The sequence below is a fragment of the Fringilla coelebs genome (assembly GCF_963513975.1).
Source record: "Fringilla coelebs genome assembly, chromosome: 1".
Lineage (NCBI taxonomy): Eukaryota > Metazoa > Chordata > Aves > Passeriformes > Fringillidae > Fringilla > Fringilla coelebs.
The window spans coordinates 60,703,279-60,719,640 of NC_140028.1; the positions used below are offsets into that span (position 1 = coordinate 60,703,279).

Consider the following 16,362-nt stretch of genomic DNA (forward strand, 5'->3'; position numbering starts at 1 on the left):
ACACTCATGTGCATGTACAGACAGGAGAAATGGTTAAGACCAGAAATACAATTTGTGAGCAACCAGCTCATCACTCAGTGAGCCAAAAGCCAAATAGAAACTGTCATTTAAAAAGATCACAGAATCACTCAATATGCTGAGTTGGAAGGGACCCACAAAGATCATCACATCCAGCTCCTGGCCCAGAATCACACCGTGTGCCTGAGAGCCTTGTCCAAACACTCCTTGAACTCTCAGGCTTGGTGCTGTGTCCACTTCCCTGGGAAGCCTGTTCCAGTGCCTCAACCACCCTCTGGGTGAGGAAACTTTTTCTAAAATCCAACCTAACCCTCCCCTGACACAACTTCAGACCATTACTTTGGGTCCTATCTCTAATCACTACAGAAATTATTCAATTTACCACGGTTTGATTCATTAGTGTGGTTCTAGCAAGAACTCTACATCTTCAGGAGAAATATTGCATTGAAATCCATGAGCTACCTGTTAAAAAGGGAAAAAAAAAAGGTGATTTAAATAAGTGCTACTTTGCACTATTTATAGCCATCATCTCTGGAAGCCCCAGGCTCTGGGTGGGAACATGAAGCTCTACCAGCAAGCATACCTATTCACTGCCTGGGAATGTCTCCAGCTCCAGGCAGGAACACTTATTCTTTTCTTCAACTTCCACTTTTTCCTGCAGAGCCTAATTTTTCCTCTTGTATAGACATTTAACAAAAAAAAAACCCCACCAAAAACAGCAACAAAAAACCAACCAACAACCACCAAATGACCAAAAAACCTAACTCAAAAAACCAAAAACAAGCACATAAAAACCCAAGGACAGCTCATCCAGGCAGCATTGCCTTTTTTTTCTGTGACCAATTTACATTTACTTCGTATTGTTACACTATACAGGCTGCTGTCAATCTGTCAAGACTTGGTAACTCCGTGACAACTGCCCATCTTTCTAGAAAGGTTTCAGGAAATCAAGGATCACCATACAAACAGAAAGTGCACTTCACACCTCTTTCCTCTTTTATGTGGATTTGTTCCGAAAGAAGGCCTCAGCGTGTTTTTTTTTTGTCAATAATTCAAAAGTGCAATACTTTACTGAAGGATAAAAGACTGTCAAAGGTAGGTACATTTTGTACTCAAAAGAAACCTCTGCATTAACATTGAAGGAGTGATAATGCATTGGTAAAAAGAGAGACACGCTTTATACACAGCATTTCAAATGCTTAGCTGTTTTTCTTTTTTTAGATGACATAATAGTTTCAACAGTAATTTTCCCCCGTGGATAAAAGGTGTATAGGAACACCCTGCTTGGATTTATCAAGGGCAAATGGTGTCTGACTAACGCCCTGAACAGCCTGCTGTGATAAAATGACTGGTTTTGTGGAGGAGGGGAGAAGCGTGACATCACATCCCCTGACATTAGCATGGCCTGTGACACAGCCTCCCACAGTCTGCCACTCTACCCTTCCAGTCAAACCAAGAAGATAAGGTCTGGGTAGGTGGAACACAAGGGGTGGGTAACTGGTGGGACCACCCAGCTCAGAGGATGGCAATCAACAGCACGGAGTCCATCTGTCTGTCAGTCAGCAGCACACCCCTCAGGGATCCACACTAAGGCCAATATCATTTAATGTCTTCATTAAAAACCCAGGTAATAATAATAAATGGGGGGGCTGGTCAGTACACAGAGGTAGAGGTGCTCTTCAGACAGGGACCTTGACAGGCTACAGAGGTAAAGAGACAAGAATCTCATGAAGTCCAATAAAGGCACATGCAAAACTCTGCAGCTGAAATGGGATAACTCCATTCACAAGGATCAACAGAGGTCAAATGGCCTGAAAGCAGCTTTGCAGAAAAGCTGTGGGTTGTTTGGTTGGTTTGTTTGTTGGGTTTTTTTTTTTAAATCAATTTTATTTAACTACAAATGGTTGCATTACAGGTGCTTGGAACTGATGAGCTGCTCCTGAAGTACATGGGAAAAGCAGGTGCTATTGGCAAATAGGTTTAACTCCAGTTCTCCTGAACTTGGGCATTTGAACACAAGGGCACCTGTGGAGCAACAAGAAAAGGCTTTGGAAGAATAGATGTGTCAATTTGTGACTATTTTTCTCCCCTTGTTCTGTTTTGCTTCTTCTGTAGACTCAAAAGATACTCTGCTGTACTCCCAGCATCGATGACAGCTTCCTGAGGGAAAAGCTGCCCACCCCAGTTTGAAACCACTCGAGCAGTTACGGCTGATCACAAAGAGTTACAGAAAAGCAGGAGCCTGACCGAACAATGAAGAATTCAGGATCAATTTCTCTCCAGAGGGAAGAGTTTCTGGTCTCAAAACCAAAATGAGTGAACTTCATGAAAGACTACAAATACCCTCAGATACTACACTCTCTCAAACACAGGCAAAAAATGCAGTCAGACAGCACTTGAAAATTATAGCCCATCAAAAATGTTAAGAGACTTTACAATGCTAGGAACACAAAGCACACCAACTTTTACAGAGATGGAATCACTAGGTTTGGTTCCTGCTTGGTTTGCTGTTTTGGTTTTTTTTTATAATTTGCACAGAAATAACAAGAAAGTAAACTAGAAAACAATTGTCGTAAGTAAATAAACAAAGTAAATTTTGCACAGTTGACAAATTACAATACTATTCCCATGACAGAGACAATCTGGTTACTGAAGAGCCCAGGTAAATAACAGAAGATCAACTCCTGGCCATAATGCATTTCTCAGTGATCAACAAATAACCTCCTTGGATTCAGCTAAAACAACTATTGTCATTGAAATAAAAAAAAATAATGAGTAGATATGCCTGATAGACTCTTTAATTAAAGGACTGTGATAGTACTTCACTATAAAAACTTATTTTTGCCCATCTTTTATGTACTCTGATTTGACATCATTAATGTAAGAACCTCACTGAAATTAAGATCTCCTTAAGCCACAGTGAGCAAATCTCACAGCCTGATAAGCTCATGTTACCTTCCCACTGCAATAATTATTTACATACATGTACACTTCTCCCTACCTCCAAGTACTTTCAGACAAAAAGGAGCCTGGTAATAGAGAAATTAGTTAAAAGCTGTAAGACTTCATGAAAGTTCAACAAATCATCTTTATCAGCATATAAAAGGTCTTCAGTTCAAAGCTCCACTGTAAGTCATATTAGGTGTGATTTAAAGGAAGGGTTGATAATTTCAGTAGAATCTTTTCCAATACAAAAGCTCATTTTCAAGGCTAGACACATGACCTTTCCCAATAACATTTACTGCAACCGTTTACAAGTAACCAAATCCTTAGGAAAAACAAATCCTCTGACAGACGATGAAAAATTAGAAGCAGAGTTAACAGAAGAGCTTCTCCTTGTACTATCAACACCCAGTCTATCCCCAGCTCTTTTTGGTTTTTTGCCACTCAACTTTCCTCCCCCTGAAGGAAGGTACACACACAAAACAAACTGATTACATGTGTAATCCTTTTTATCTATAGATAGATATAGATATGAATACAAATACACCAATATCAAACAAATATTAAAATGTACAAAATATTTAAAGTAGAACCTCCAGAGCTGTGAACTGGAGGACTGCAAATGCAAGAATTATGAACTCCCAGCCAACCTGAACCTCTGACCCTGTGGGGGACTTCCTTCTTCAGCTGGATCCCTAAAGTTTATAGTGCCTCGTGAGATTCACCCCAGGATGCTCAAGGAGCTGCCTGATGTCGCCAGGAGACCTCCCTTAAAGATTTTTCACTGGTCTTGGGATGTCAGTGGTCTTGGGGTGTTTTCAATGATGCCTTGGGAATCTAGAGAGGTCCCAGTTGACTGGAAGCAGACACTGATCTCTCCTCTCTGGTGATCAGTGGCAGGACTGAAGGGAATCACCTGATGTTGTCAGGGGAGGTTTAGGCTGGGTATCAGGAGAAGGTTCTGCACGTAGGCAGGTGGCTGGGCACTGGACAGAGTCAAACCCCAGAGAATTCAAGAAATGTCTGGACAACACTTTCAGGCACATGGTGTGATATTCTTGGGGATGTCCTGTGCAGGGCCAGGAGCTGGACTCAGTGGGTCCATTCCAACTCAGGATATTCTATGATTCTATGAAATATATCAGGGTCCGTAATTATGGTGTGGTACAGAGAGGATGAGGTAGAAGGGCAAAAACTGGTTTCATCTCCTGTCCACAGGGTCAGGCTACAGAGAACACAATTCTTTAAACTGCACTGTTGTTTTTCCAAGGTTTGCTCACGCTGCCCACAGTAAATCCCATTACATTAATGTGCAAAATCTATGTTAATGCACTACTTGGCTGGGAATTTTAAGCGCACAGACGTCACACAGTTAAAGCCTGCATTTCCCTCAGCAACTGTTACTTAGTAACCCTCTGCACATAAATAGAATTTTACATCACTGCATATGTGTTGTGAAGGCTAAAATCCATGCCTTGATTCTATAGGCCAGCAGGAAGGAAAGGAGTCATGCGGGCAACTGTAAAACAAAGTAGCACCAACTATTTTCAACTGCTTCTCTAGGCAGAGAATTTAACTGGAGAGAAACCTGTGGGTAAACAAGAAGCTATTTTCACTCCCTTCTTTCGGTGGTATTTCGTCATGAAAAGGGAGCAGGCAGACTCTGGACAGAGTTTCTGGTGTTATTCATGTGCTGTGCAGTGGGGACTGCAGACATAAGCACAACAGACCACGCAAAGCTCTCCACCTTGTCCCCTAGAGGTAGTACAACCCAGAGGCTAGGTAACTTCTGGATAAAATTGGTACTGCCAGAGCCACAGTCGAAACAATACTAAAAAAAGCTGTGTGAATCAGATCCAGGACTGAACAAAACAGGTGGAGCATGATGGAAAAAAAAATCTTAAAATAAATCAAGATTAGCTGTATTTTATTAACATATATATTCAATCCTTTCCATATACAGGCTACTTGTGATTTGACTGACAGTCTAACTCAAGCAGCTTGAATCAACATGGTAGTTCATAATCACTTTAGACCCAGAGAGTGCCTTTTTAGCACTGAACAAAAGAGGTGGCCTGCTGGAAACACCTAGACATCTTTTTAATTCAATTCCCTAACATTGCACTACCATTACTCTGCTTAGTCCCATCCTTTGCCTCTAAGACCCTGCAGTTGTAGCTTCTTAAATGATTTACTGTAATAAAAGTGGATTATCTTGACAAAAAAACTGATTGAGTTACATATAAGCAACAAATATATTCATTTGAAGAGGTTACAGGTAAAAAATATTTGCAGTTATTAAACCAAGTGAATAAGTATAAGCATACAGATAAGTAAGCACACAATTTGCAATTCTATTTAGCAAGTTTACATCCCTAAAGTCTAGCACTTCCCCTTAAGTGCAGCATTCAAGTAATCATTTCTTAATTCTGAACAATGAAAAATTGTTAATCTAAAACAGGGTTCTGAAAGCTTTAGCAAGCTGAAATATTCTTGCCCTCAGCTCTTGTCCTGGTAAGAGGTAACTCAACAGATATGAAGGTTCTCCTTGCAAAATCCCAAGGAATAAATCCTCTGAAATAAGGGTTCCTACTTAAAACTTTTTTCCTATCACCTTGACATTAATAACATTGTAAGAAGCAAGATATGCCAGCACAGATCAGAAATCTTTACTTTAGGAAAGCATCACGCAATTTCTTTCAAGAAAACAACATTAGGCTATGAATCATGCCGAGGTTTGAAACTAACCACGTTATATCATGACTAGGAGAAGTCCAGATGCCCAGAGCTGTCTCTGCCCATTTTCTTAAGGCCACAAGACCCAACCAGGCAGTGCAGCAGCAGAATTGAGAACTGAGCTAGAGACTGGGCCAAGCCCTAGTCAGTGAGTGGGACAATGAAATGGGAGAATTAAATGGCCATCTGGCTCCAGCACAAAGACAGCAGCTCTGCACCTGTTCCACCAGCCCACGGTCTGCAGCCTGCTTGGCTAAAGCAAGCCCATGGGACAAAACCCAGAACAACTTGCCATCTGCTGCGACCAGAGCTCAAAGCTGGGATCAAAGCCAAGGGCCCCTGCTCCTGCTGGAGCCATCCCCCCTGGGGCTACATGCAAGACATGTTCACAGGGTCCCTCCTGTTGCTTACATACAGCAGCAAGACATCATCAGAAATTATCAAACACATGCAATTTAGTTGACACAAAGCCCTACAGGCTCCCAAAATGCCATAAACCCTTTATTCTTCTATAATCAGGTGACTCAACAGCTGCAACAGAATATTACATTATTACAGTATTAACTGCATTATGCTGCGGCATTATGAACTCTGCAAAATCCCAGAGCAGAATCTGATGCCTGGAAGATCTCAGCAACCCTTGCCAAAGGCAGACATATCCCTTGCTCCACTGGTTGTCCTTGTACTTGGAGTTAAGGCCACCAGCCAGGACACCTGTACAATCTGCTGAGAGGGTATGAGAACCCAGAGCTCCCCACCCCAACTGAACACGTCCAAAAACAGGCATCTTGTGGATCCTTTCCCCCAGGCTCCATAAAAATTTCATTTGTATATGGTTTTATCAATCCTTGAAAAGACTACACAGTATAGCATAATGTAATAAAAATAAAAAATTAAAAACAATAGACAAAATGCCAGTGGAAAGGAAAAGAAGGCAACAGACAGAAAAGGTACATTGAAGGGACTCCTGAATGTAGTTCTGTCCCTTTCCTTCCTGAGAAGACTGCAGGAAAGTAGAACATAAGGTAAGATTGAGGTCAAAACAAGAGGAAAAAGTTTCAAAGCTAAATTTTTATTAGGTATTTCCTAATATTTATTTATTACCTATTTTTAATTCTTATTGCCAATATTCTTACTTCTATGGCAAGAAATTAGTTGAAGCACATATAAAGAAAAACCTTTCATTTTGAATATTTTTTCAAGTACTGTATTGTAGAAAGAAAATACCAACATTAAAATGATTTCTCATGTAAAAGTATCCTAAAGCTGAGTGCTCAGGACACATTGTGAGCACCTACAAACAAGCATGCTTCACTTAAGCCAATCTGAGTGTAATGGATTACAGTGGTTCAGACACATCTCAAATAAAATATATAACATAGGTTTTTTCCAAACACATATTTGATTCCGAAGGAAACTGGAGATTGGCACCCCACCATAGGAGAAGACCTCTCAGCAAGTTTCTATCAGCAAGTATCGTGCAGCACATGACAAGTTATTTATTTCAGCACAGAAATGTAACATTGTACTCAGCCTTGACCTAGAATCTCATCTCATGTGACCAAGCTCCAGAAATAATGTCAGTCATCCCAAACACACTGAGTTTTCTGTGCAATAGTGCACCAAAGACAAAACAGCTGCTATTTATGCAGTGGGTTTCACCTACTGTGAGCTCTGAAGCCTCTCCTAGAATACGAAGATATATTTATTTATACTAGTACTATATATTTGTTTAACATATTAAAGATATTTAATTTTAAATCAATACATATTAAGTTTTGAAATATATTAAATATATTTTATGATATATAAATATTTCTCAACAGTTACAGGCACTGACTTGAGATTCTGAGTCTCATGCTCTCATCTTCTCAGATCTTTCATCTTCCAAGTCTCAAAAATCCAGAATTGTCTGGAATTTCAGACAAGAGTCTAAAAGAAAAAAAGTACTGATTATTCAGGCTTTATCACTGTCTACCATAAGGCAAGTTTCATCTGCAGTAGAAAGCTCTGGCTTAGCATTAAGAAAACATTTAGCCTGAAGTTCACAGGGAAGATCAGAATAAATAGACTCCCTAGGGTGAAAGGCTACTGGTGCTGCCTTCTGAAACATACAGATAGCACATCTGCAGCCATACAGGGATAGAAGCACAGTATCAATACTTGAATACACCCTTGCATTTATATCCAAATATTTTTTAAATATACACTTGTACTCTTTTCAATATAGACATGTGCACACTTACATATATGTGCACAAAAAAAACAAAAGTGGGATTTAAAATTTTGCAGTTCCACTTCACACTGACAAATTTTCGCCACATTTCCCCAAAAGGGCTACACAGAAGTTCAGTTCTTGCATTTGATGCATATAACAAATTTTTTAACAGGTACAAGGTACAAATGCAAAAATCCAAAACAACTTCATGTCAAAACAGTGTGTGTGTGTGTGTATATATAAATATATATATATATATATATATATATATACACACACACACACACACTTTTATATATACACACACACACTTTTATATATACACACACTATATATATATATAAGTGACAATGATAGTTGGTCATAAAAATATCAGAATATTGTTTTGATTTTCAGCTTTCAAATATTGACAATGGCACTACTGGACTGCTCTGTAAAGCAATGTACTGTGGTCAGCTGGGAAGGTTGCAGAAAGTCATATTAAAACATGAAGAGAGAGAACTGGCTTGAAGAGGAAGTAATTATTATGGTGGATATGTGTTGTCAGAAAAGTGCAAATTTTCTCTGTTTTCTTCTGTGGTGTTCACACTTTCCTGATCAGACTGCCTGTTAACTGGCCATCTCTTCACTGTTTCTGAGCACTGTGAGCAGCTAAATAGTATTTCTAATACCTCAGAAAAATCAAAGCAATGCATTTTGACTGCATCAGAGGTGCTGGCAGAAAACAGCATGCAGGAAGAAACTGGGTGAAAAAAGGAGAAGGGAGATAAAGGAAGGAGCTAGACGGATAAGTTAGCTATGACCACAAAACCAAAACAAGAAAAACCCCAAATGACTCAGATTTCAATATCACAGTCTCAATTTTTTTTTGATCAAAACATCGCCAGTATACTGGTATTTCCATAATTCATCTGAAAATGTCTGCACCACCAAACAGTGAATCCATTCCTGAAGTTCTTACACTGAACAGGAAAATCTGAGGACCCAAAAATGGTGACTATTGTTTTGATAAGTGCCTGTTTGAAGATATATCCCATTAGTGACAGACTTGCTAAGACTTCTGGGTCTCTTGGGTCTTTTCAGTGTTTTTTGAGCTGCCTAGAGTTCCAAGCAAGCTGAGTGCCCTCAGGCCTCCCTAAATTCAGCTTTCAGTTCTAAAGTCCAGCCACACCACTGAACATCACTGTGTGGCACTGTGACAAAAATGCAAGATTTCCATTATTGCCTCTTCTTGATTGCAGCTGATGCTCAGAAGTCCCCCTAATCATCCAAGGTAACAGGCATGTAACATGTGGCTTCTAGCTCTATGTAAATTTTGGTATCTTTGATATCTTTATGGCCACATTCACTGGATGCTGCACTGAAAGATCAGATTTTTTTAAGAGCAAATCTTATCTCAGCAATCAAGTGTAACATCATATTATTCTGCTTAAATTTTTTTCAATTTCCTTTTACAAAAATCTTTTTTTTCCTCCCCCAGCAAATGCTACCAAAGTATTTCCATCGACTTAAAGCAGATGGCCTGAAAAAGTTAAATAAAAAGGAAAATCATTCCATGGCATTTCTCCTCAAAGTGGAAAAATCCACTTCTGAACTGTAGCTGCAGACAAGTTAAATTTATTCTCTATACAAATAGCTCCAATTAGTCAAGAAATTCAACTTCTGAAACACAAAAAGAAGTTACTGTCAGCAGTACTTTGCATTGGAAACCCCTACAACCTTTTCCTTCCAATCTCCATTGCACACTTGCTGAATTTACAAATGAGAGCAAAATTCAACCCAGCTTAATGTGGAACCCCTCTTTTCTTGTGGCAGAATATTTACCATTGATATGAGAGTGTTTTGACTTTGCACTGATGCACAGTGTAAAACTATGTCTTACAACTAATCTATCTGCAGTCAGTTGCATTATCAGAAATACACTTGTGAGAAACTGAGAATTAAAATGAAACACGGCTCCAGAACTCTTCCTCACAGCTGCTGCCCAGGAGCATCAAACACCACTGAATTAGCACTAGGAGGAAAAAGACAAGAACAAACTTTAAAATGCACTTTTAACAGGTTTTAATACTTTAGTAAGTGCTACAGGGCAGGTTTGCCAGTCACTGCCTTAGACACTGGAGATTCTGCTGTGGTTTGACACCAGACACCCAGAGGTAAAGCTTGGCCATTTCTCTAAAAGGGCGAATACATTTCACCACAACTAATTTTGCAGGTACAACTGCATCTTAAGGTAACACACTACTGCAGAAGATTTTTAAGCTCTTCTCAAATACAACCAGGGTCAAAGTAACAAATCAGAATTTTCATCTGACCCAATTTCAGAGCAGGTGATAGAACATTACTGCCACAAGCTGGTCCACAGCCACCACAACAGTGAAAGCACAAAAGGTTCTGTGAGGAAGGAGGACACTGCTCCCTTTCAGGATCGCCATGTCACTTACTGCTTCCTCAAAATTAAAAATATCAACATCTTTCCCTTCATTTTTACGGCATGAAGGTGCCAAAACACTGAACAGCATGTTCTCAGGCTGAAGTATGGGCTGATTACTAGAAAAGTCATCTCAGCAGCTAGAACAGTTCACAGAGAGTTCACAAAGAATGCCTGCTGCCTTACACCCCTGTTCTTCCAGCTCCTTGCTAATTTAAGTGGCATTGGCATTAAACTCATTTGACAGGACATTTATCTAGCTCTGCATCAAAGCTAACAAGGAGGGAACTGTAGAAAACTACCACAAAAAACATGGCATCTGAAGCACAAGACCTTAAAAAAGCACAGGGTGCACTTCCCTCTTTCAGTCAGTTCTGCAGGCCGAGGGTGGGAGAACAAAGACCAACACCCTACCTCCTCCCCAGCCAAAACCACAGCAACTGCACCTCTTCCTTTTACACCCATGCAGGCTCACCCAGCTCAAAACCCAAAACAAGGAGCACTAGGACTTAGCCATTGCCTGCAAAACAGAAAAACACACTTGCCACTTTTTTTATGCAAACCATTGCCCACATGTGCACCCACTTTTTCACTGGAATACAGATACAGTGATATACTGCCATGGTTATACAATCCAGGCAACTCCTTAAACATTAGCAGTGGGTGCTGTGGCAGGGCCAGAACCTGCTCCTTACTTGTGCCTTGCTTCTCACCTTTTATCTTTTCCACCCATTCCTTGCACAGCAGAACACTGTACTTTCAGTAGCCTTCACATGCAACAAAGGGAAACATGGAAGTGCAGGAGTATCAGCTTCAGTTCAGGTACAATTTCTCGTCCTCACAAAATTTCAACGAGCTTGCTATATTTTAGACATGAGAAAGATGAATTGCTGCAGCTGCAGTTGACTGCACTAAATTCAGCAGCCAAAGAGTTTAACGGGCAGTCAAGTATTGAAACACATTACTTGGATTTACACACAAGTTGTTCCTTTAAACTTCACAGTAGAACTATTTGAAACATTAACACAGACTTCTGATACCATACTGAGTGCTGGTGTTCAGGTTAATTTTTGAGGACAGATGTCACAGCTACTTCATGCCTGGCATTCTCAGAGGTTTCAAACAGTAAGTCATTTCTGTATCATCTCACCAGCAGAAGCACATTCGTGCCTGAAGGCTCCACTCAAGGTCTCCAAGCACTACTATTAATACAGAATGACATTGCCTCTATCCCAACAAACCACCAGCTAGACAGCACGAAGGTTAAGAAATGGAACAGGAAGACAGAGAGAACACATGAGGATTTGCTCAAGGGCAAAGCTAGGGTGATGGTAGAACATAAGGAAAACAGACATCTATCAAATTCAACTGGTGTTGCTGAACCTGACTGCCCAGAACTTCCCTTCACACCCTTGAAGAGGATTTGCCTCTTCCAAACGCAGCAGATCCTCGTACCAGGCATACCAGCATAGCCAGACACCAGCTGGTCATAAGGATCCTACAGAGCATGTCTAACTTGTAAAACTGACTGGTGAAAATGCCCATCAAATCTCTCACAGGAAACACTGGCACTCTCAGCATTTTAAAGTTTTTTTTCTCCTTTTCGCTTGCCTTCAGAAAACATACTGGCTCAAGGGGGAGTGTTTTAATCTATCCATCAAATAGCAAAGGATACACCAGAATAGTTCCTGTGCTCTTTCCTGCTTTACAGGAAAGAGTAAGACTCTGAGAAAACCCACAATTACACTGGAAAATAAAAATAGTGCTATACAACTTTGCTAGGGGGAAAAAGGTGAGAAGGCTTTGTGATTAATTTTGAATGGTAATAAGACTATTCATTTTTGTTTATTTTTTACAGAAAAGTGTACCCCAGATTTCAAAATCCATACAATCTCTGTGTTACATCTCTCAAGCTGTATCTACTAAAAAATAATGAATTTTTATCTTACAAAAATAATACTTCAGAGCAATTAACCAAGCAAGGAAAAAGTGTTTCATCTGTTGGTTTTTTTCATTTTTTGATAATTTATGATGCATACCAAGAGGAAGCACCTGGCAAAAACCACACATACAGCTCAGGCCTGTAAGCAGCCTGAGCCATGAGAGGTAGTGAAAGTTTTTATTCTTGCACATCTCTGAGCATGTATGAGATGAACAGTGCAACTACCATTGTGTGCCAGTCATTTTAAGAATTTCAACTCCCTTTGACCAGGAAGAGACAGAAAATTTTCAATCAGTGTTAACCAACTGCAGCCTTAGACAGGGTGCTAATTTCACAATATTAGCAAGGTAACAGGGGAAAAAAAAGAGGAGAGGAAATAGAATCTCCTCTAAAGCAGTACAGAAACTATCTGATTTAATGACACAAGCTCACTGAAGCAATTTAGCTTTAAGTAGTTATGCTGAGCTCTCCTTAAACACTGAGAACCAGGCAGTTTATTAAAGTTATATCAAGTCAGCCACTGCAAAACACATTATAGAATCTAGGTACATAACACAGGACAACCAAAGGTAAGATTTTTCACAAGTTCATAACCCAGCAAGACTTGGTCATTATTAAAAGATTATTTTTAGTTCAAAGAAAACATTAAATTGCAGACTGAATGCATATCCATCATAATGTCTGTTTTCAGTTTTGGCCTGCAATTACATTTCCCAAGGCTTTTCAGAGCTGAGTACCAGCAATGGCAATTTGATTTGGTTCTTTGCTGTTTTTCTACAGCACACCCCAATTACAAAAAGGACATGAACTAGGAAGATAATCCAGCATTTCCCATAATCTAACATGTCCTGGGCCTGTATAAATTTCCTGAGCAATCCCTTGACATGGCAGTGCAGTGGCTTTTGATCTTTCATAACAGGTCACAAGCTTGATTTCCATCTCCCCACAGTACTATGCGACAGGGAAACCAGGAGCATTCGGAAGTTGTTGCGGAATAAGCGGGACAGAAACCTTCCTTCAAACCCCTCCTCCTGAGCGGCATTAAGGGCCAGTTCTGACAGACAGCAAAAATGTTCGAAGATTTTGGGATGGCAATAATGTGCTGTGTGGAATTCTCCAGTGAGGAGTAGCAGAGAACCGTGCTGTTGTAACACAGGCAGCTCTAGTCATTGCAAAAGAGATCGTCCCGCTTTGTAGCACAGGGATGACAAATTAGCACACAGCCACCAGAACGCCGAACCAGAAAAACTCCACTGTCCCTTCTTTCTACTCCTCGGCATTTAGCTCAATGAGAAGTTAAAGAAACTCAGGGGAACAAACTCATGACAGCCTATTAATTTTGTTATCATTGTTCTTAGATATATTTATGTTAAGTTCAAACTCAAGTATTAACACTAAGAAGAAAGTAAACAAAATAAATACTTAAACATTTACTAATGCATTAAGCAGATACAAAGTCTAGTATCATTCAAAGTAAAAAGATAAAAAGCTGAGTTCATTGAGGGATGTTTTTGTATCTTACAAAACTCTAAAAAATGCAAATCCATTAAACATACAAGAAAGAAATCCCACAGAAATGAGGTGGTGTATGCTATTGCTGTGAGTAAAAGAGAAGGGTTTTGTAAATACTCCTCCACATTATTTATGTCAAATATTAATTTCATACTATCTCATTATTTATTAAATAATCACTGTAGCTTGCCATATGTATATACCAAGAGGAGAATAATATTTTGAAGGAAGTGTCATAGCATGGGAAGCCATCTTAATGTCTTCTGTAAATTTCCTAATTTGAAAGCATATTAGTGTCACCTTAGACAGTTCATGAAGTAATTGCTTTCCAGAAATCCATTTCTAATTTTGTAATTCAAATGCACAAATTTACTAAAAGTAAAGTGAAGCTAGAAAACAACTCAAAAAACCACCAAGCCAACCTCATAGTAATTGCTGGATTAAAGGACGTTTACTGGACAGCCAAGAACTGAGATTGCTGCAATTGGCAGCAGTCTCTTTAATGTCATTATACATAAAATAGCTTTGTGGAGAAATGGTCTACCAGTCCAGGTGCAGTACAGTAAATTTACAGGCTGTAAATCTGACCTCAAAGGTTCAAAAAAGCTGCCTAAAATCATGTTTTTCCTTTGACCTACAGTTTTGGGAAAGGACTTAAAGTAAACAGCCTGGAGAATGAAAGTAATGAAATTTAGACAGACCCTTGGTGAGATGTTTGCCTCTTTCTTGCAGTTCTGTTACTACGAGTGAGGAGAGGCAGTTCAGCATTTCCACTGTAGTGTCTGTAAGCCTTCAGCAGGTCTAGAAGATTAGTGGGAAAACAGTTCTAATCTACAGCAATATTGAACAACAACAAAAAAGCCTACTTCAGCTTTGAAAAAAAGAGGGGAAAAAAACCCCAAAACAAACTGATTTGGTTAATGCAACCACTAAGGAATTTAATGCTGCCTGAAAGAACTGAATCAAGGTTGACTAACTACAGGGTACCCATAGTAGTGTCCTAACAATATATTTCCTGATTTTAAATCTATGGCCTTGTAATTTCTTGTGGCATGATTACTGCTGTAGATTAAGGGAAATCATGCACATCTCTATGCATAAAGGGAGATTTTGATCAAGCACTGCCAGTTTGAAAGTTTAAGGGTTTGGTGTTTTGGCTTTTTGACACTCTAGGAGGATGAGTGAAGGACAGAAGATATTACTACAGTAGTAAGCTCCTGCTTCACAAAACAATTTTGGTAAACTAATTTTATTTTGATTGCAGAATCAAGTATTCTCCACGAACTGACTAGGACAAAGAAGGAATTTCAAAGAATTGCAGCAATCCATTTCCTTGTAGATCTGTCCTATATACCAAGTGCAGACTCACTTTCACCTGAGTCTCACTCACCGCCACGGAATTTGTACCTCTTGCACAGGCCATTACATTTTGAAGAATTTTTAGCTTTTTGAAGCCATGGCCCTCAACTCACCCACCTGCCACCCAGATGCCTCAAACACATGGGATCCCACAGCAGGAGAGAAGATAAAATGTGGTTTTTTAGCCAAATTTTATCCTCAAAGACCAAAGCAGGGGGTATTAGGTGCACTGCAGCCCATCAAGCCCTGTAAACTCAATGTATCCTACCTGCAGGATCTCACATGCTTACTCAGAAAGGATCAAAACATTTGGCTAAATGTTTCTGTTTGGTGCATTTGACTTTTCTGCACAACTGAGTTTTCTAAAGGGCAAGTCTGCAAGACCAGGCACCACAAGACAGCAACTTGGGATTCATACTATTGTTTGTACTCAAAGTGAAACTCTGGGCCTCAAAATATATTTTGCAAAATACTGCCCCAACACAAAACAAAACCATATGTGGCCAGCTGTCCCCTGTTCCTGCTGCTTTCTCCCTATTCCTTCCAGTGTGACTATGCCTTTTCCTAAAGGAGATGGCAAGGAACTAATATGAGTTCTAGTTTGTGTACCTTTTGGGGATAGCTGATCATCTGCCACTGCAAAGCACAATACCCACGTTGCTCCAGATAGAGCCCAGAACTATCTGTTTACAGCTTAAGTCCAATGCATGGGGCAATAGCTTTATACAGTGTGGGCTTAGACTGCAAATGGTTATTTTTGGATGAGGATGTGTGGAGGGAAGATAGCAATAGCTAGCAACAAGCAGTGGGGTTTTTTTTTTTTGCATTTAAATATATATAGAAAGATGTTCTGTTTTAAGATGTGTGAAATCTCTTCCGGTACAACACAGAAAAACAAATAAACAAGATATTATCACAAGGCAAACAGAACACCACATTATGTGCAGGATACACAACAGTGTCAGCAGATGCTTAGGAATCAAAGACTAACTTTTAATGAACATTTTGACGGTTCCTTCCCCCCCCCCCCCCCCCCCCCCGGGAGAAGATTTTTAAAGCTGTATCTCCTTGGATTGACACTCTAGTCCTTAAAAATCCTCTTATTATACCTATTTTTTCATAGTGTCCTCCTTACAGATGAAGCCAATTTTATTGCCCAAATGAAAAACTGCCAACACACAGAATATAACTCTGCTCACTGAC

The 16,362-nt window shown here is 39.7% G+C and overlaps 1 protein-coding gene across 1 annotated transcript in view; it reads right to left on the reverse strand.

Annotated features, from left to right (window-relative positions):
• The window catches only part of MBP (myelin basic protein), a gene marked incomplete at its 3' end in the record, with an annotated part of 107,932 nt that overhangs the window by 66,482 nt on the left and 25,088 nt on the right, over positions 1-16,362 (reverse strand). The window lies entirely within an intron of this gene.